This window comes from Panthera tigris, chromosome A2, assembly GCF_018350195.1.
Source record: "Panthera tigris isolate Pti1 chromosome A2, P.tigris_Pti1_mat1.1, whole genome shotgun sequence".
Lineage (NCBI taxonomy): Eukaryota > Metazoa > Chordata > Mammalia > Carnivora > Felidae > Panthera > Panthera tigris.
In genome coordinates, this window is record NC_056661.1 from 26915275 (window position 1) to 26935048 (window position 19774).

At 35.9% G+C, this 19774-nt stretch overlaps 1 long non-coding RNA gene across 3 annotated transcripts in view; it reads left to right on the forward strand.

The window, feature by feature from the left end:
- LOC102969269 overlaps positions 1 to 19774 on the forward strand; it is a 193647-nt gene that overhangs the window by 157865 nt on the left and 16008 nt on the right. For all 3 annotated transcript variants that reach the window (XR_006214869.1, XR_445331.3, XR_001510556.2), the window contains 2 exons: positions 11214 to 11314; positions 12426 to 12555. This is a non-coding gene — a long non-coding RNA (uncharacterized LOC102969269). The remainder of the gene's footprint in view (positions 1 to 11213; positions 11315 to 12425; positions 12556 to 19774) is intronic.

A 19774-nucleotide genomic window follows, 5' to 3' on the forward strand; every position in this document is an offset into this window, starting at 1 on the left:
GAAAAAGAAAACAACACTGTTCTTTCCAATGAACTTAATTCATACATCCTTGTAATTTGTGCTTTCTTTTGAATTTTATTAGCATTTTAGTTTCAATTCTTAACTTCCTAGGTTCTTTTGAGTCCTTTCTTGAAGGCTCACAGAGAGTGGTACCAGTATGCCAAAAACCTGACACAGCAACACTGTTTTACCTGTTCTGGTTTTCTCTCCTCTGAGGGAGGAATTTATCATCTTTGTTACAGATGAAACAGGTTTGGCAGTAGATGCTTCCAGATGTAACGCTCTGGAATGTTCCCAACCTTGACATCTGGGGTTCAACTAGCTCATGCTCAACTTTCTTTTCTGCTTTCCCGGGCTGAGGTTAATGGGGGTTACATAGTCATCCTCTAGGTGTCATTTAGGCCCCCCGAATCGTTACTGTTGGGATTTTCAATTTTCATAGGAAAACATGTATGTGCACTGTCCCTCCTAACTAGCTCTTTTAAAAACCAAAAATAACATCACAACAACAAAAATCCTTTATTCTGAAAGTTTATTGCTAATGAATCATTGTAGGGAGATCATACAAGAAAGTAATAGGACACACATGAATACTTTTTTCAGAGACTTCTTTGGAGATAAAATTTTGGTCATAGTTACATATAGAGAGAAATGCATGCCTGATCTCAGATTTCTCAAGCATGGAATTGGCACAGTAGACTTCTAGTCCTTTGTTAACAACATTATTCATAGTTCTTCCAAGAATTTTTCCAAGCATACACTATCATGATTTTTAATTAATAACATCTACAAATATGAATGGATTGCCTTTTTAATAAGTAAACACAAAGAAAATGGTAGTATCAAGTCAGAGAGATAATGTATAAATGGCCCATCATAATCTTACCTGTGTGTAAAATGTAAAGAAAAAGATTAGAAGAAAATATATCTAAATGAACAATGTGGTTTTCTTTGAGTGGTAGGATTATCAAAGATTTCTTTCTGCCTTTTTACACTTCTGTAATGTTAAAGTTATCTATGTGAGAATAATATGCTACATTTATAATTAGAAAAGAGAAAGAAAAATATCTTGTCCTATACAAACTAAAATAGTCAAAGCAATTTAATAGGAAGCTTCCTAACATCATCTTGTTACAAATACCAGATTTTAACATTTAAAGGCAGAAGTTTTAAAATGTAAGCGGTCATATATATTTATGGATTCAACATTTAAAAATCAGCTTAAACTAAAAAAATGTCCAATTTCTATGGGATGCTTTGCTATGTACATGTGCATATTGATTTAATACATGAAGTTACCATTTTCATAGTAGCCTCCATTCCTATTCCGTATTCCACAACCACAGCTAAAGCACTGACACCTATCTGAGTACAATTCAATAAAATAGCTGGCATCACTCTTTTTTTTGTTTCTCTTTTTCTTTTTGGATTTGGCCAGCTCTTGGACTAAATTAACCCAATCAACTAATGACCTTATGTCATGTATGCACAACTCAATTAACTGCAAATATTTGAACCTATTAATGATCAACCAGTCTCTTTAACACTTTTGCTTCTGTTTCAGTTTTCTGTTATTTTGGTTTTGTAGGTCAAGTGCAAGAGGTTGAGTCTGCAGCTAGACAAGAGCAGTAACCCTTATTATTGGGATGGTCACCACCCGGTGGATAGTAAAAGTTTGATTTTCACCTACATGGGTCCACTAACTAGGCTTTTCTCATCTGGGACTAGGGTGAAGTGAAGGAGGTATTTTTGGATAACATACTTGTGGATAACTCTGGGAATAGTTAATCCATGAATATTTTTCTGAAGACTTTCTTAAGACTTTTATATGTGTTGGTGGGTCAGTCATTGGTGTTCGTACTCTGTTGAAGATGTAATGATGGAATTTGAATCAAAGGAATAAAAATTCAAAATTATGGAATGCACAGTTAACACATCAGAGTTTTTCCTATATTATTCCCATGCAACTCCAATATACCATTAATACATATGTGTTTAACTAGAACATAATTACTTATAGCTGAAGTTTCACCATATTTTAGCTGTAACAAATATGAGGGATATGAAAATCTTTCAGCAAAGGCAGTAAACCACTATGGCAGTATTTCTCATCTCTTGGTAGGAGATTGGGAGTGGAGTAGGCATATCAGACCTTCCAGTAGGATGTGTTGGGGTTAAAAAAAAAGCATACCTTTCTTCACCCTCCAGTTGAAAATCCTGTGTATTGAGCATTATGGTGTCTCATCTATAGTACATAATTTTTATAATTTGTGTGTACTTAGCTTTATCCTTACTTGGTAACAAGCAAAGAAGAGCTGTACTTGTTCATTTATTTCCTACTTCATTTCACAAAGGCTATGAGACAGTATCTTAGTCATCTTTCTAGCTCTATAGCCTTAGCACCAACCCTTGCACACAATTGATGCTTGATGAATATTTTAGAAATGATATTTGAGATATGTTAATGAGTTAGAAGTTTACCAGAATAAAGAAAAGTCTTTTGAATTTCAAAGACATTTGAGGCATGAATTCAAGTGTGAACAGATGTGGGGTTGAGTGATTACATGAGTTCAGGCTAGTGGTACAGGGCAGACTGTATGTAAGAACTGTCCTGGCTGACCTCACATACCAACCACTAAAGACAGGAACACCATCATTCTTTGTGATCACATTTTATTTCACTTCATTTAGACTGATTATAGTAACCATTTAAAAATCCTCATCTACTAGTTCCAAAATCTGGTTCAGCTTGGAGGAAGAATTGGTTGATTTTCTTTTCTTTTGAGACAGTGTTCCATTTTCTTCATTCTTCACATGGTTGGTAATTTTGAATTGTGTCCTAGATGTTATTTGTTAAGCTGTGGAGGTTCTGTATTATGTTATTTACTCTCATGAATATTGCTTCTTTTGTTTTAGTAGGCAATTATGTTGACTGGCCTTGCAAATCCTATTTCTTGCAGTGGTAATGTAGACCTCAGTTCAGATGTTTTGTCACTAGCTGAGCTGCTTTGAGCCTGTTCCATGGTTGTGTGGTTCAAGGATCAGTTAGAAATGTAGGTGAGGAATTTGACAATTCTTTCTCTAGGTCTTTCCCTTCCAGGATCCACCCACTACCTTCTGCAGTGATGGTTTCCCCAGCTTTATTTTTCTGGTTCTCAAGCCAGAAATACTGCAATGTTCCTAATTGCACCCTCTTAACTTGCCCCCTTGCCTGCTGGTGTCAACTACACTTAGCTCCAGGCTAAAGGCTGTGCAGATAGGGTGTTTGTACTCTTTTCTGCTCATTCTCCATGCTGTAAAGGTTGTCACTCTTTGTAGTATATCCTGGTGTTATTTTGTTTGTGTGTGCAGGGGTATTGTTGCATAGTCTCTTAGTCTTCATTCCCAGAACCACAGTCTTTTTACTTGACTTCAAAAGAATTATTATGGCAATACATATTCACTTTAGAAGATTAAACTTTAATCTTTTCACCTGTAGATAATCACTGTTAATATTTTGAGGTACATACTTCCATTCTTTGTATATGCTTCAGAATTATGTATATACACACGTAAATACATATATATAAATACATACAGACACAGAAGGACATAAATAAACAAATATTCAATGGGATCACACTGTTTGGTAACCTGATTTTCTTACTTAAAATACCATATGTCTTTCCACGCCTGTAAATACACATTTATATTATTATTTTATGGTTGTTTTGTTTTTTATTGTATGGATACATAATTTATAACCCAATCACGTATTGTTAGGTGCTTAGGCTGTCTCCATTTTTCATTGTTATAAATAATTCTTTTAGGCAAACATCCATGTTCACATGATTATATACTTTATAACTATTAATTGAATTGTTTTATTAGAATACATTTCTAGTAATGGTATTTTGCATCAAAGATATATACATTTTTAAGGATTTAAGTGCATTTTAACAAATAAAGATTTGTAATAATTTATTCTTACATAAAATTGTAATAATTTATTCTACTGTAGTATTTGTAGTAGGCTGAATAATAGTCCCCTCAAGTATCAAGTCTTAATCTTTGGAACCTGTAATGTTACTTTATTTGGAAAAAGTCTTTGCAGATGTGACTAAATAAAAAACCTAAGATGGAGAGATTTTCCTGGATTCTCCAGGTGGATCCTAAAAGCAGTCACAAGTGTCTTTATAAGAGAGAGGCAGTGGAAAATCACAGACAGAAGAGGACAAGACAGTATGACCACAGAAGCGGAGATTGGAGTGATGTGGTCACAAACCAAGGAATACTGGCAACCACCAGAAGCTGGAAGAGGAAAGAAATGGGTTCTCTCTAGAGCCTACACAGGAACTACATGCCCGCCAACATGTTGATTTTGGCTCAGTGATGCTGATTTGGTACATCTGGTCTCTAGAACTGTGAGAGAATAAATTTCTGTTGTGGTAAACCACCAAGTTTTGGTTATTTGTTGCAGCAGCCACAGGAAACTAATGTAGTGTATGAGAATGAATAGTTTCTTCTACTCTGTGGAAATCCTTTATGGTCTTTAAGATGAAATTGAACCTTATTTCATGATTCTTTGAATTGTGACAAATTTATTTTTCTTGCCTATTTTAAATCCTTGGTTTTGCAGTTTTTTTATGCAACAGCCAACTTGAACTTATTTCTTTTTGAAATGCAATACCTCCTGTTTTCACAATTCTGTCTCTAACAATCTAATAAGGATAGCCTAAAAGTAAAGAGATTAAACTTAAGCTATTTCAGTTCTATGTACATTGTTCTGTAATTTTTATCAGTCTTTATAAAGTTCGTACCATTTCAGTCATAAGGACATTTCTAGAAACAAGTATTTCCTCTTTTCAGAAGTACAAATTTAAGCTTCTGAAAGATAAAATATGTACTTAAATAATTTGTATCTATTTTCATTCTCTAAACATTTTGAAAGATTCATCTAAGCAGAAAAGAACAAAATAACTTTAAGATAGTTTAAAAAACTATTTTCCACTGGAGACTACCAAATTATTTCTCTCTTACATATTCTCTCTTTTTCTCTCTTCTTGACACAAACATATACACCACACACACACACACACACACACACGCCCACCACCACCACCACCACCACCACCACCACCACCACCACCACCATAAATGCACAAATGGGATCACATGTTTTATACTTTCAAAATGTAGTATTTTATGCTTTGCTTTAAAAATGTAGCATTTTCTTTTTTTCTTGGCTTCCTTTTCCTTCTTACCTTTCTCCCATTCCCTTGTCCCACATCACCAAACTTTCCTATCTGGAAAACCCATGTTAACAATCTGGTATATATCCTCTTGTATTAGCCTTAGTGGTCATATAGTCATGAACAAACATGACTATATCATTGTTTGACAAAATGACTAGATCATTGTTTGGCAAAAATGGGATTATGATATTATACAATACTTTGTGTAACTTTAAAAATTATTTAATAATACTCATGGATAGTCTTCTAAGTCTATTGGTTTAGCTCTAATTCATTTTTTTTTTTGATAGAGGCATAATAGTCATTAATGTGACTTGACCAGTTAACCTCGTCTTATTGAAGGGCACCACTTACTTTGTAATATTTTGCTACCTTGAATAGTGCTGTTATAAATATTCTTGAAAATACATTTTTGCATATGAGCACTTTTGTAGGGGAGATTCTGAGGTATAGGATTGCTAGGACAAAGGCTATAGGTAATTTAGTTTTAATAAGTACTGCCAGACTGTTTCCAAAAAGGCTATACCAATTCATATTTTCATCAGCAGTGTAGAGATATGTCCATTTTCCTCTGATCCCTGCAAGGAATGGGCATTATTACTCTTTCATTTTTGCCTTTACACTAGGTAGAAAATATTGTATTGATTATTGTTCTTTTCCTTACTTTTAATGAGGTTGAGTATCTTTTTATATGTTTGCAGTCATTTGGATTTGCTCTTTCCATATTCCTTGACCATTTTTCCATTGGGATATTTAATTTTCCTGTTGATTCAAAAAAGACACTTGTGTATTATAGATTTTACCCCACCAGCTCTCATTTCTATTGGAAATATATCCTCAAATCTATATATGTTTTTGTGGACTTTGTTTATTATATCTTTCTCCATACAAATGTTTAACAATTATCTATTGTGTGGGTTCATCTATTCTTTTGTTATCTCTGGGTTTTCTGTCTTTATTATAAAGGTCTTCTATACCTTCTAGATTATACATGTAGTCTTCTAGATTTATTATGTTTTATTTTTTTTATGGTTTAGTCTTTATCTGAGATTTATTTTTGTTTAAGTTGCAAGAGAGAGGTCCACCTATGTTTTCTTCCAGATGAATAACCAACTTGGTCTATGTTGTTTAAAACTGTTCATTCCTTTTTTAGCTGAACTAAAATAAAATTTCTGATATATATTTAATCCTCAAATTTAGAGAAATCTGGTTGTGGATTTTCTGTTTATTACACGGACTACCCAGTGAATACGTTGGTGCCATTATGATATTATTTTGATTACAATAGAATATTAAAGTTCTAATATTTGTTAAGACATGCAATTCTTTATTCTTCTTCTTCATCTTTTTCCTAGTTCCTTCAAGGCTTTTTCCCCCCTCTCTTAGATCTAAACTTTAAGGTAAGTGGATCTAATTCTTAAAAGTCTCTCAGTTCTGTTTTAATTGTATTAAATCTATATATTAATTTTTGGATTCTTTTGGTGTTTTTGCAATCTTCCCATTCAGGAATGTCATACTTCTTTGCATTTATTCAAAGAGATATTGACTTCTGTATATTTATATTATTCAGCTCTTTGATAACTTCATTAAATTTAGTGGTAGTTTACTAGAGTCACTTTGGTTTATAAGGCACAGAATCCTATAATCAGCAAATAAGGGGGGGCCTGTGTGACTCAGTTGGTTAAGCGTCCAACTCTTGATTTCGTCTCAGGTCATGGTCTCATGGTTTGTGAGTTCAAGCTGTGCATTGGGTTCTGCACTGACAGTGGGAAGCCTGCTTTGGATTCTCTCTCTCCCCCTCTCTCTCTCTACTCCTCCCAAACTCATGGTCTCTCTCTCTCTTTCTCTCTTTCTCTGTCTCTGTCTCTCTCTCTCAAAAACAAAACAAAACAAAACACAAAAGGATATTATCTCCTTTTTCCCCAATATTTATACCTGTTATTTTATCTTCTTGCTGTATTTTATTTTTTTGAACTGCCAAGTTACTATTAAACTAAAGATGATAAAAGTCACCTCAGTATAGCTCCCAACTTAAAATGGGCTTAGTGTTTCATAATTTAGGAAATTATTTTTCAGTCATTGGTAAATAAAGTTTATCATATTTGAGTCATTGGTGTGTATTCTATTTTTATTTAGCTTTTATGTCAGAGATAGCTGCTTAGTTTTATCTAAGGCCCTTTCAGCAAACATTGATATTATCATGTGCTTTTTCTTCTTTAATTTAATGATATGATGAATTTATAATTTTAGATTTCCTGATATTAAGTCACTCTTGAATTCCTATAATATACTTTAGTTGATCATGTGGTATTATTATTCTTTGCTGCATTGTTGGATTACATTGCTAAGATGTTTTTTCATCATTTCATCCTTACTCATGAATTATATTGGTCTACAGTTTTCTCCTATGTGGTTTGCACAAGCTGTACTTTATTTTGTTTTTTTGTTTGTTTGTTTTTAATTTTTTTTAACGTTTATTTATTTTTGAGACAGAGAGAGAGCATGAACAGGGGAGGGGCAGAGAGAGAGGGAGACACAGAATCTGAAACAGGCTCCAGGCTCTGAGCTGTCAGCACAGAGCCCGACACGGGGCTCGAACTCACGGACCATGAGATCGTGACCTGAGCCGAAGTCGGACACTTAACCGACCGAGCCACGCAGGCGCCCCTGCACGAGCTGTACTTTAAAAATATCTGTTAAAAATATTTCGCTAAAGGTTTTGTTAATCAAGTACAGAGTCAAATTTTGTGAATGCAAGTATTCATCCAACAAATATTGATCAAGCTCATTTCCAAGCCAGCTTTTTTTCTAGATGCTGGTGACATAGCAGTCAACAGCACAGATATATACCTTGCTTTGTGGGGTTTATATTTTAATGAAATGACAATATTCCATTGAGACATAAAAATATCATTAAGTTTAATTATTTCATTTAATTCCTCTCTGTCCATATTTATTTTTTTGTGTACCAGGTTTGTTCAACTCTGAAAAGGTTCACTACTATTTTAATTTACCAAGCTCTGCTTCATTTGTAATATATTTGTTTCTTATTTTAGATGCTGTGTTTTTTGATGCCTATAGATTTATAACTGTTAGATTATGTAGAATACATGATATTCTCTCTATATTAGATTAGTCTTTATTAATATTAACATTGCTGCTGCTTTTTCTTTTGTTTGCTTGTATTAATCTCTTATAAAGTGATTTTCAGGCTTGGTTTCTTTTATTTGGGTAAATGTAGTTGGGTTTTGTTTTATACCCTGATATGACCATCTCTCTTTTTTAATGTGAGAATTTGGTTTTGCCATATTTAGTATTATGACTATGTAGTTGATGTTATTTCTTTTATGCATTTATTTATTCACTTATTCAGCACACATATGTTAAGTGCCTCCTATGTATCAATATATTCAGCAATGAATACAACAGATAAAATCCCAAACTTGTGATATTTACATTGTAGTTGGGAGCCTAAAGATAATAAATATAATAAAAATCAGAAAAATATTGAGTATATTAGAAGGTGATAGAAGTTATGCAGAAAAAAAAACACAGTAAGATTATGGGCAACATTAAGAAGGTTATAATTTTAAATAGAGTGGACAGAGTGGGTCCCCCTGAGAAAAAGACACTTGAGAACAGAATTGAAGAAGATGAGGAGGTGAATCAAGTGGGATCTGAGAGTATAGTTTTCTAGAAAGAAGAAATGGCATTCCGTCAGATTTTAGTGTGTCTGGCATGTTCAAGTTACACATCAGGATAGCTAATGTGGTGGGTTTGGTAGAGAAGGAGATGAAAGGAAGACTGTGAGGCTCAGAGAAGCTTGATAATTATTGAAAATTATTTTTTTTTAATGTTTATTTATTTATTTTTGAGAGAGAGCCCAATTTGGGAAGGGACAGAGAGAGAGGGAGACAGACAATCCCAAGCAGGCCCCCGGCTCTGAGCTGTCAGCACAGAGCCTGATGTGGGGCTTGAAACCATGAATTATGAGATCATGACCTGAGCCGAGTCGGCTGCCTAACTGACTGAGCCACCAAGGCAACTGATAATCATTTAAAAAGGAATAAATTAGGAAGCCATTGACAATTAAAGAAATGTATTTAACACATTTATAGAGATATATTTGCATACAATGAAATGTACTCTGATGAGTTTTAAAACATTTATATATTTGTATAAATACCACCATTATAAATATATAAGGAATTTTTATTACCCAGAAAGTTCCTTTGTGCCCATCTTAGTCAATAACCAGATCCCATCTCTGACTTCAGGCTACCACTAATCTTTTTTTTTTTTTTTTCTGTCACTAAAGATTAGATTTGTCTTTTCAGATCTTTATACAAATGCAATCGTATAGTACCCTCTGGCTTCTTTTGCTGAGCATAATGTTCTTGGAATTCACCCATGTTGTATGTATTAGAAGTTACTTTTTTATTGCTGAATAATATTCTATTGTTTGAGTATACCTTAGTTTAATTAGCTATTCGGTGTGTGAAGGACATTTGAGTTATTTCCAGTTTTTGACTATTATGAATAAAGCTGTCAAAAATGTGCATATACAAGTCTTTGTATAGACATATGTTTTCATTTTTCTTGAATAAATATCTGGGACTGGAATGGCTGGGTCACATAGTAAGAGCATATTCCACTCTATATGTGCTATTTTCCAAAGAAATCAAACCATTTTGTATAAGCAATGCTGTAGAGTTCCTGTTGCTCCATATCCTCATCAACACTTGATAGTGTCAGGCTTTTAAATTTTATTTACTCTAATGAATGTGGAGTGATATCTCATTATTTTAATTTGCAATGCCCTGATAATTCATGATATTGAGCTCCAACTCATGTGCTTCTTATTTATTAATGTATCTTCTTTTGTGGAAATTCTGATCAAATCTTTGCCTATTATTTTTATTGGTTTGTTTGGCGTCCTTTTATTGAATTATAAGAATCAATAAAAGTCATAGCATATGATTTGTATATATAGTCCTTTGTTGTGTGTGTGTGTGTGTGTGTGTGCATGTGTATACATGTATATACTAATGGATAACTAACTATAGCCAATGTCAAAATAAATGAAATAATATGTAACATTAACATATCAATTAAAAATGCTAACTCCTATTTGGAATTAAGTTTTTAAGAATAACTTCTGGGTCAGAACAATTTCTCATTACAGTGCTGTGATTTTTAAAAGCTAGACAGCCAGTTACTGTGCAACACTCATTTATGTCTACATATTTTGTAACTCACAGTGCAGAAGTATTACTGCAAATTCTTTCACTTCAAATTTTATCATTAACTCTCCACTGGTTACAAATTAAAGAGTTTAATTTTACTTGGCATATATCCTTCCATTCCCTTTGGTTGGCTGAAAATGCATAGCGTGGCCATGTTTTACCTATAGGTGTTATATATTACAACTCACACTGTTCCCTCTTTCAGCTCTTCAGCTCAATTGATCTAGAATTACTCTGATTATCTATCTAGCATGACCTTCTGAGTTTTCACAAGGATGAAGTTCTATGTCAGAGCCTTAAAAAGATGCATTTACCATTTTAGCTACTTGTGGTCAATAGGAAGATTTATTTTCCCAAAAGTCACTTAATTCCACCATAATATCTTCTTTACCTTAGGAAGAACAACAGTGCATTTCTTTGTGCTCAGCTCAGCCTGCCAGCTGAGTCCTTCTCCTATGCTCTTTCTCTTCCACATCCTCCTTCCTGTGTTTGCTTAGTGTACAAATACCAGAAACCAACCTTTCCATCTCCTGTGAATTAGAAAATATTATCACAGCCAGGGTATTGTTGAAAATTAAATTTAACAAATAAAAGTGTAGTGAAGTTTTAAATATAAATCAGACACATCCCTAGGATTTGCTTTTAACTGCATACCTTCTAAGAAATTGTATTTTTACTCCCAGCAAATTACCTAGGAGAAAAAAATGACAAGAGTAATCTATTTTTTTCACAGCTGGTTGGTTGGCCAGAGTTTCTCATCAAGGAGTACATGCTGTTTGCTCCCCAGATGGACAGCCTGGATGAGCTACAAATCCACAGAGCCTGGGACACAAGGTGGAAATTATACTGCCAGTGCTTTTAATCTTGCACAGCTCTGCACACTCGAAATTGCAAGTGGCCCATTTCCAAATGAACATCTATTGGGACAATATCCTATATCTTGTCAGAATGAGTCCCATTAAATCCTCAGCTGGAATTAGACCAAAAACTTGTAATAATTATGGGAAACTTATTAAAAAGTTGAAGCCCTAGACTGTGACAGTGAAAACACTTAGGCCACATTAACAGTAATTGAAATCTCTGTGAGTATTTCTTTTCAATCAGTTCTTGTTGATGGCCAAGCAAAGAATGCCCAAATGAGAAGGTGTGAAACCCAAACACCCAACTTCTAAGGGGGTAATTATCTTTTGTTTCATTACAAAATGTAGCATTGGAATGCTAGTGAACTGATCTCTTGGGAGCCAAGGCACCTGCCAGAAGGCTGTCCCTGGCTCCCATCATGAGCTTGGGTCTTGCCACTGTGTCAACCAACAGGATGCAGTCTCCTTGGGCCTGTGCTTCACGTCATGGGTCTCCTTTCCTCTCTCTTCTGCCACTCTACCTTGAAAACACATTGCTTCCCCTAGCAAGTCCTGAGTGTTAAGAACAAGAGTATTAAATAAATAGCTTTAAAACCTGGCCTAGTGAACATTTGGCTAGTAAGTTTAGGGCTTTGTTTTGAAAGCAGAAAATATTAAAGTAATCTTTTCTGCATTTCAATCACAAGGATGAATCTACTTTCAATGTGATTCAATCTACTTTCCCCAGATGGGAAAGTTTGTAAAAGGAAAAATTTCAAGTTAGGAGACTTTTTCAACTTGTGTTTTGAGTCTCTTTTTTCAGCTTGTTTTTCAGTAATTTTTACAATGAGGAAGCAGTACACCTGATCATGTTTGGCTTCTCGTTTCTGTATTGCCAGGGGTGATTCTTGGGCAACCTTAATTTTGATTTGTTTTGACTTTTATAGCTCAGGATGACTTAAAGAGATAATTTGGACTCTTGAGAGAGGAAGTATAGAGAAAAAGACCCTCAAATTTTGGGCTCATGGAGGGTAGAGACCATTCTTAACGGCAAGTCTGATTTATAGAGTGTATCTAGTGAATGCAATTGTATCTACTTTTTACAGAAATTCCAATGCTCAACAAATGCTGCAAGTAGGTCAAACCTTCACTGGAAAACCAGGTTGGGTTGCAGACACCAGATGACAGGAGGGGCAGTGACAGATTGGAGTGACCCAGAGTACTGGAACAATGATGGTGAGAGACTTAAAACTAGATTTTGTGTGCAGGGGTCAAAGAGGGGAACTCTGGGGAGTCCCACTGGGGAAGACTCACTATGCATGGCTATAGAGGGCAGAGGTGTGACATGAGGGTCAAAGGAAGGACACCCAGATAGGCTGTTGTCCCAGAACGAGGAGAATAAGCTGCCAAAGATGAGAATGCATCCTATTTCTGCCGGTGTTCAGGGAAGGTCTGGGCAATCAGTTGGAATTACGGTGGAGGTGACCTATTCAAGTCTGAATGATTGAAGGAAATAGATAACTCTAGGTCCCTTCCAATTCAAATGTGCCATGGTTTTATAAGAATCCATTTATTTGTTTCAAGGGGATGAGACGTATTTTGTAATTAGTATCATCCAAATGAATGCCAACACTCTATAGGAAAACCATTTTTCCTAAATACGTTACAGATTCTACTGTTATGATCTTCATAATGTTTTTTTCTTAGATCTTATGATATCAACCCTACTTTAGTTAAATTTAAATTTATCATGAATTCTAAGGTAGCTAAAATTTAAGGAATTTACTTCTGAAATGATGGATCATAATGAAGAGGATAATACTCCCCAACCACTTTAAACACTTAAAAACATAAGATATTGTATTTTGAAGGGTGGAAAGCATCTTTAGAATGGATTCAGAATTCCCTATGCAACATTTGTGATCTTTATATTTTATGTTGTGAGAGGGTAGTGACAATATTAGTACATTTTCTGTTACTTAAAATAGGCTCCTGATAGAAGACTTAAGCTCTAGAACAGAATTGGAATCTCTGTCTTTTTAGCTAATACATTATTCTTAGATTGTTAAATGATAGCTATAATAAAATGATACTTCAGGGCCCCAAAATGAGTTATTGTGCAAAGCTACAATAGGAAAGTATTGAGTGACAACACAGAAGATCATTAACTCTATTTTCATTGAAACCAATAGCTGTAATGTATTTCCCTGTACAGTGAGCTAGTGTGCCCTGGCCTGATTGTGTTCAGAGGATTGATTAATGATAACATCTTAATCTTGCCTCCCTAAGTATGGGGTGTGAAGAAGGGAGGAGGCCTGGGAAGCAGTGAAAATGGCAGGAGAGTGGACAAGAGAATTAAGGGACAGAAGATATACCATTACTTCTTACTAGACAATGTTTAGCTTATACTTTTTTTTATTTAAACATTTATTTTTTTATTTTTATTTCTTAATGTAATTTATTGTCAAATTGGCTAACATACAGTGTGTAAAGTGTGCTCTTAGTTTTGGGGGTAGATTCCCGTGGTTCATCACTTACATAAACACCCAGGGCTCATCTCAACAAGTGCCCTCCTCAATGCCCATCACCAATTTCCCCTTGTCCCCCACTCCCCCCATCTACCCTCAGTTTATTCTCTGTATTTAAGAGTCTCTTATGGTTCGCTTCCCTCCCTCTCTGTTTGTAACTATTTTTTCCTCTTCCCTTCCCCATAGTCTTCTGTTACATTTCTCAAGATCCACATGAGTGAAAACATATGATATCTTTCTCTGACTGACTTATTTCACTCAGCATAATATATTCCAGTTCCATCCACGTTGCTGCAAATGGCATGATTTCATTCTTTCTCATTGCCATGTAGTATTCCATTGTATATAAACCACATCTTTGTCCATTCATCAGTTGATGGACATTTAGGCTCTTGCCATAATTTGGCGATCGTTGAAAGCACTGCTCTAAACATTGGGGATACTTGTGCCCATATGAATCAGCACCCCTGTATCCTTTGGATAAATTCCTAGTAGTAGGATAAATTCCTAATAGTGCTATTGCTGGGTCATAGGGTAGATCTATTTTTAATTTTTTGAGGAACCTCCACACTGTTTTCCAGAGCGGCTGCACCAGTTTGCATTCCCACCAACAGTGCAAGAGGGTTCCTGTTTCTCCACATCCTCTCCAGCATCTGTAGTTTCCTGAGTTGTTCATTATAGCCACTCTGACTGGCATGAAGTGATATCTCAATGTGGTTTTGATTTGTATTTGCCTGATAATGACTGACATTGAGCTTTCATGTGTCTTTTGGCCATCTGGATGTCTTCTTGGTTCAATTGTAAATAGGATTCGTTTCCTGATTTCTCCATTTGTTCCTTCATTATTGGTGTATAGAAATGCAACTGATTTCTGTACATTGATTTTGTACCCTGTGACTTTGCTGGATTCATGTATCGGTTTTAGCAGTCTTTTGGCAGAGTCTTTCAGGTTTTCCATGTAGAGTATCATGTCATCTGTGAAAAGTGAAAGTTTGACTTCTTTGCCAATTTTGATGCCTTTTATTTCATTTTGTTGCCTGACTGCTGATGCTAGGACTTGTAACACTATGTTAAACAACAGTGGTGAGAATGGACATCCCTGTCGTGTTCCTGATCTTAGCGGGAAAGCTCTCACTTATTCCCCATTGAGGATAATATTAGTTGTGGGCTTTTTATATATGGCTTTTATGATGTTTAAGTATATTCCTTGTATCCCAACTTGCTGGAGGGTTTTTATTAAGAAAGGATGCTGTATTTTGTCAAATGCTTTTTCTGCACCTATTGACAGGATCATGTGGTTCTTATCCTTTCTTTTATTAATGTGATGAATCACATTGATTGATTTGCAAATATTGAACCAACCCTGCAACCCAGGAATGAATCCCACTTATCCCATTATTCATGGTGAATAATACTTTTTATATGCTCTTGAATTCAATTTGCTAGTATCTTGTTGAGAATTTTTGCATCCATGATCATCAGGGATATTGGCCTGTAATTCTCCTTTTTTGTGGGTCTCTGTCTGCTTTGGGAATCAAGGTAGTGTTAGCTTCATAGAATGAGCCCAGAAGTTTTCCTTCTGCTTCTATTTTTTGGAACAGCTTGAGAAGGATAGGTATTAACTCTGCTTTAAATGTCTGGTACAATTCCCCAGGGAAGCCATCTGGCCCAAGACTCTTATTTGTTGGGAGATTTTTGATAACTGATTCAATTTCTTCAGTAGTTTTGGGTCTGCTCAAATTTTCTATTTCTTCCCATTTAAGTTTTGGTAATGTGTGGGTATCTAGGAATTTGTCCATTTCTTCCAGGTTGTCCAGTTTGTTGGCATATAATTTTTCATAGTATTCCCTGATAATTGCTTGTATTTCTGAGGGATTAGTTGTGATAAATCCATTTTCATTCATGATTTTATCTATTTGTGTCGTCTCTGTTTTCTTTTTGAGAAGTCTGGCTAGGGAGTTGTCAATTTTATTTATTTTTTCAAAAAACCAACTCTTAGTTTCATTGATCTGGTCTACTGGTTTGTTTTTTTGTTTTTGTTTTTTTTGGATTCTATGTTGTTTATTTCTGCTCTGATCATCTTTATTATTTCTCTTCTTCTGCTGGCCTTGGGGTTTCTTTTGTTGTTCTGCTTCTAGTTCCTTTAGGTGTGCTGCTAAATTTTGTATTTGCTATTTTTCTAGATTCTTGAGATAGGCCTGGATTGCAACATATTTTCCTCTTAGGACTCCCTTTGCTGCATCCCAAGAATTTGGACTGTTGTGTTTTCATTTTCATTTGTTTCCATATATTTTTAAATTTCTTCTTTAATTGCCTGGTTGACCCATTTGTTCTTTAGTAGGATGTCCTTTAACTTCCATGCATTTGGAGGTTTTCCAAACTTTTTCCGGTGGTTGATTTCAAGTTTCATAGCATTGTGATCTGAAAGTGTGCATGGTATGATATCAATTATTTTATATTTATTGAGAGCTGTTTTGTGACCTGTAAGTGATCTATCTTGGAGAATATTCCATGTACACTTGAAAAGAATGTGTATTATGCTGCTTTAGGATGACAAATTCTGAAGGTATCTGTCAAGTCCATCTGGTTCAGTGTATCATTCAGGGCCATTGTTTCTTTATTGATTTTCTGTCTAGATGATCTTTCTAGTGGAGTATTAAAGTCCCCTGCAATTATCACATCCTTACCAATAAGATTGCTTATGTTTGTTTTATATATTTGGGTGTTCCGAATTCGGTGCATAAACACTTATAATTGTTAGCTCTTCTTGATGGATAGACCCCATAATTATGATATAATGTCCTTCTTCATCTTTTGTTATAACCTTTAGTTTAAAATCCAGTTTGTCTGATATAAGTATGGCTACTCCAGCTTTCTTTTGACTTCCAGTAGCATGATAGATGGTTCTCCATCCCCTCACTTTCAATCTGAAGGTGTCTGTGGGCCTAAAATGGGTCTCTTGTAGACAGCAAATAGATGGGTCTTGTTTTTTTTATCCATTCTGATACCTTATGTCTTTTGATTGGAGCTTTTAGTCCATTTACATTCAGTGTTATTATTGAAAGATATGGATTTAGAGTCATTGTGTTATCTGTAGTTTCATGCTTGTAGTTATGTCTCTGATCCTTTCTGGTCTTTGCAACATTTCACTCACAGAGTCCCTCTTAGACTCTCTTGTAGGGCTGGTTTCGTGGTGATTTATTCCTTCAGTTTTTGTTTGGGAAAACTTTTATCTCTCCTTCTATTCTGAATGACAGGCTTGCTGGATAAAGGATTCTTGGCTGCATATTTTTCCTATTCAGCACGTTGAAAATTCCCTGCCACTATGTTTAGCTTATACTTAAGTTTTCTTTTCTCTATTGCTGTTATCCTCCCTGTCAGCCACCATGATGTCTTGTTTGGTTTCTGCTTGCATCATTGAAGATGCATAGGGAATAATCGCTTCTCCTAGTTCCTTCAGAGGGTAAAATTAAAAAAAAAATAGTGGTGTTTTATATTCATTTTCTATTGTTTTCTGCACAATTATCACAGGCTGTGTTTGGTTCTTGACTCAATTTCTTTTCCTAGTCTCTCAGTTATGACCAGGAAGAGAAGAGCTTCCTCTGTTGGTCTCTCCAGTGCCCTGGCCTTACTTATAACCTGGGTGAGCTCTGATTTGCCTTGACTCTTTTCTTTTTCCTTTAAAGTTTATTTATGAGAGAGAAGTGGGACAGAGGGGAGGATAGAAAAAGAAAGAATCCCAAGCAGGCTCTTGCATTGTCCACACTGAGCCCATTGTGGAGCTTGAGTCATGATCTGTGAGATCATGACCTGAGTCAAACCAAGAGTCAGATGCTTAACCAACTGAGCCACCAGGTGCCCCTCATTTGCCTTGACTCTTAAGTGCAGTCAGAATCCATTTTCTTTTTTTCTTTTTTTAAATCCACTTTCTTTTTTTCTTTTCTTCTTTTTCTTTTTCTCTTTTTTTCTTTATTTATTTTTGAGAGAGAGGGAGGGAGAGAGACAGACAGAGCATGAGCAGGGGAGGGGCAAGAGAGAGGGAGACAGAGAATCCGAAGCAGGCTCCAGCTCTGAGCTGACAGCACAGAGCCCAACATGGGGCTTGAACGCACAGACAGTGAGAGCGTGACCTGAGCCGAAGCCTGAGGCTCAACCGACTGAGCCACCCATGCTCCCCTTTTTTTTAATGTTTATTTATTTTTGAGAGGGGGTAGGAAGGGGCAGAGAGAGAGGGAGACACAGAATCTGAAGCAGGCCCCAGGCTCTGAGCTGTCAGCATAGAGCCCAATGTGGGGCTCAAACTCACCAACTGTGAGAATGTGACCTGAGCTGAAGTTGGATGCTTAACTAACTGAGCCACCCAAGCTCCCCAGACCCCACTTTCTTCTCTAGAGCTGATCCCTGGGGGGCCTCACTTACACTGGGAACCTAAATGCTGGGAAGAGTTTGAGGCCAGATTTAACAATTCAGAGGCAAGGGTCAGGTTTCAGTGAAACTACTCAGGTGGCTGTGCAGTCAGAACTTCCAGTACCGTTCTCGCCTGTCCAGTTATGTTCTCCTTTGGGTGGCTGTTCTGACTCCCAACTTCCTTTACTTTTCTGCCAACCCGCACTCACTAATGAGAAACCCAGTACTTGCACACGGTTCCTTTTCTAACAAAGAGTCTTCCAGTGGGGTGCCCTGTGCAGACTTACCCACACTTCCACATGTCCTCCTGTCTTCCTTCCACTGAAGTCTGACTTTGCTCTCTCATAATCTGAGAGCCTCTTTGGTGATTGCAGAGAGTGGTGGATTTGCTTTCTGGATAACACAGTGGCATGTGCTCATCTGAAGGTCATTCTATACAAATGGATTAAGTAGTGTATTTGTTTCCATTGGTGCTGCAGCAAATTGCCACAAAGTTAGTGGTTAAAACAATACAGATGTATTCTCAGAGTTCTGGAAATCAGAAGTCCCAAGTCAAGGTGTTGGCAAGGTTGTGCTCCTTCTGGAGGCTTGAGGAGAGAATGTTTCCTTCCCTTTTTAACTTCTAGAAGCTGCCCGCATTTCTTGGCTTTTTTTTTTCTTTAATTACTCCAACCTCTTGCTCTGTCCTCACATCTACTGCTTACTCTGATCTCCACTCTTCTCTTGTAAGGACCTTAATGGTTATATCAGGCCCACCTGAATAATCCTGGATAATCTCCTTGTCACAAGATCCTTAACTTAATCATACCTGCAAAGTCCTTTTTCCTGTTCCAGGGATTAGAAGGGGGACATCTTTGAGTGGCATTTATTCTGCCTGTCGCAAGTAGTATTCAGTGTAGACGCTCTTTAACTCAGTATTTCTCAAAATGAAACAATATACAGACCCCGTTTTAAGAAATAAAATTTTATAGACTCTGCCCTGTGTTGACTTATGTTTATTAGTGTGTTACATGAATGCATAAAAACATTAAACTGCTTATAAAAACCTCGCGTTTGTAGCTCTTCTACAAAGATAAAACTAAAACAAATTTACAAATTAAATACAATACATAAAGTGCATAAAATTCAAATTAAGTACACTAATTTAATACGATAGATGATATGGTTTCACTGAAAGTGGAATTGCTGAGAAAATTTGAGCATGGTGCTGACCATGGGCATTGGGTTTCTCCTGAGTATAACATGCCTGTCCTACCTGTTGTGTGATGACTCAGTTCTTCCTTGTTTTCCCTCACAGTTGTTGTTCATAGAGGATTCTCTCACATAATTTGGCTTTTACCTTTCTTGAACACTTGCTCATTTCCTCACTTGCCCGAGACAATGAAAATATTACTGTGGATCCCAGTAAAAATACTGGCTCTGAATTTGCACAGCAGTACTTGACTAGGTAATGGTCATCCAGGAGATCCAGAGTATGCTTTCTTAAAAAAGAGGATTATTTTTTAATTGAAAAACCAATC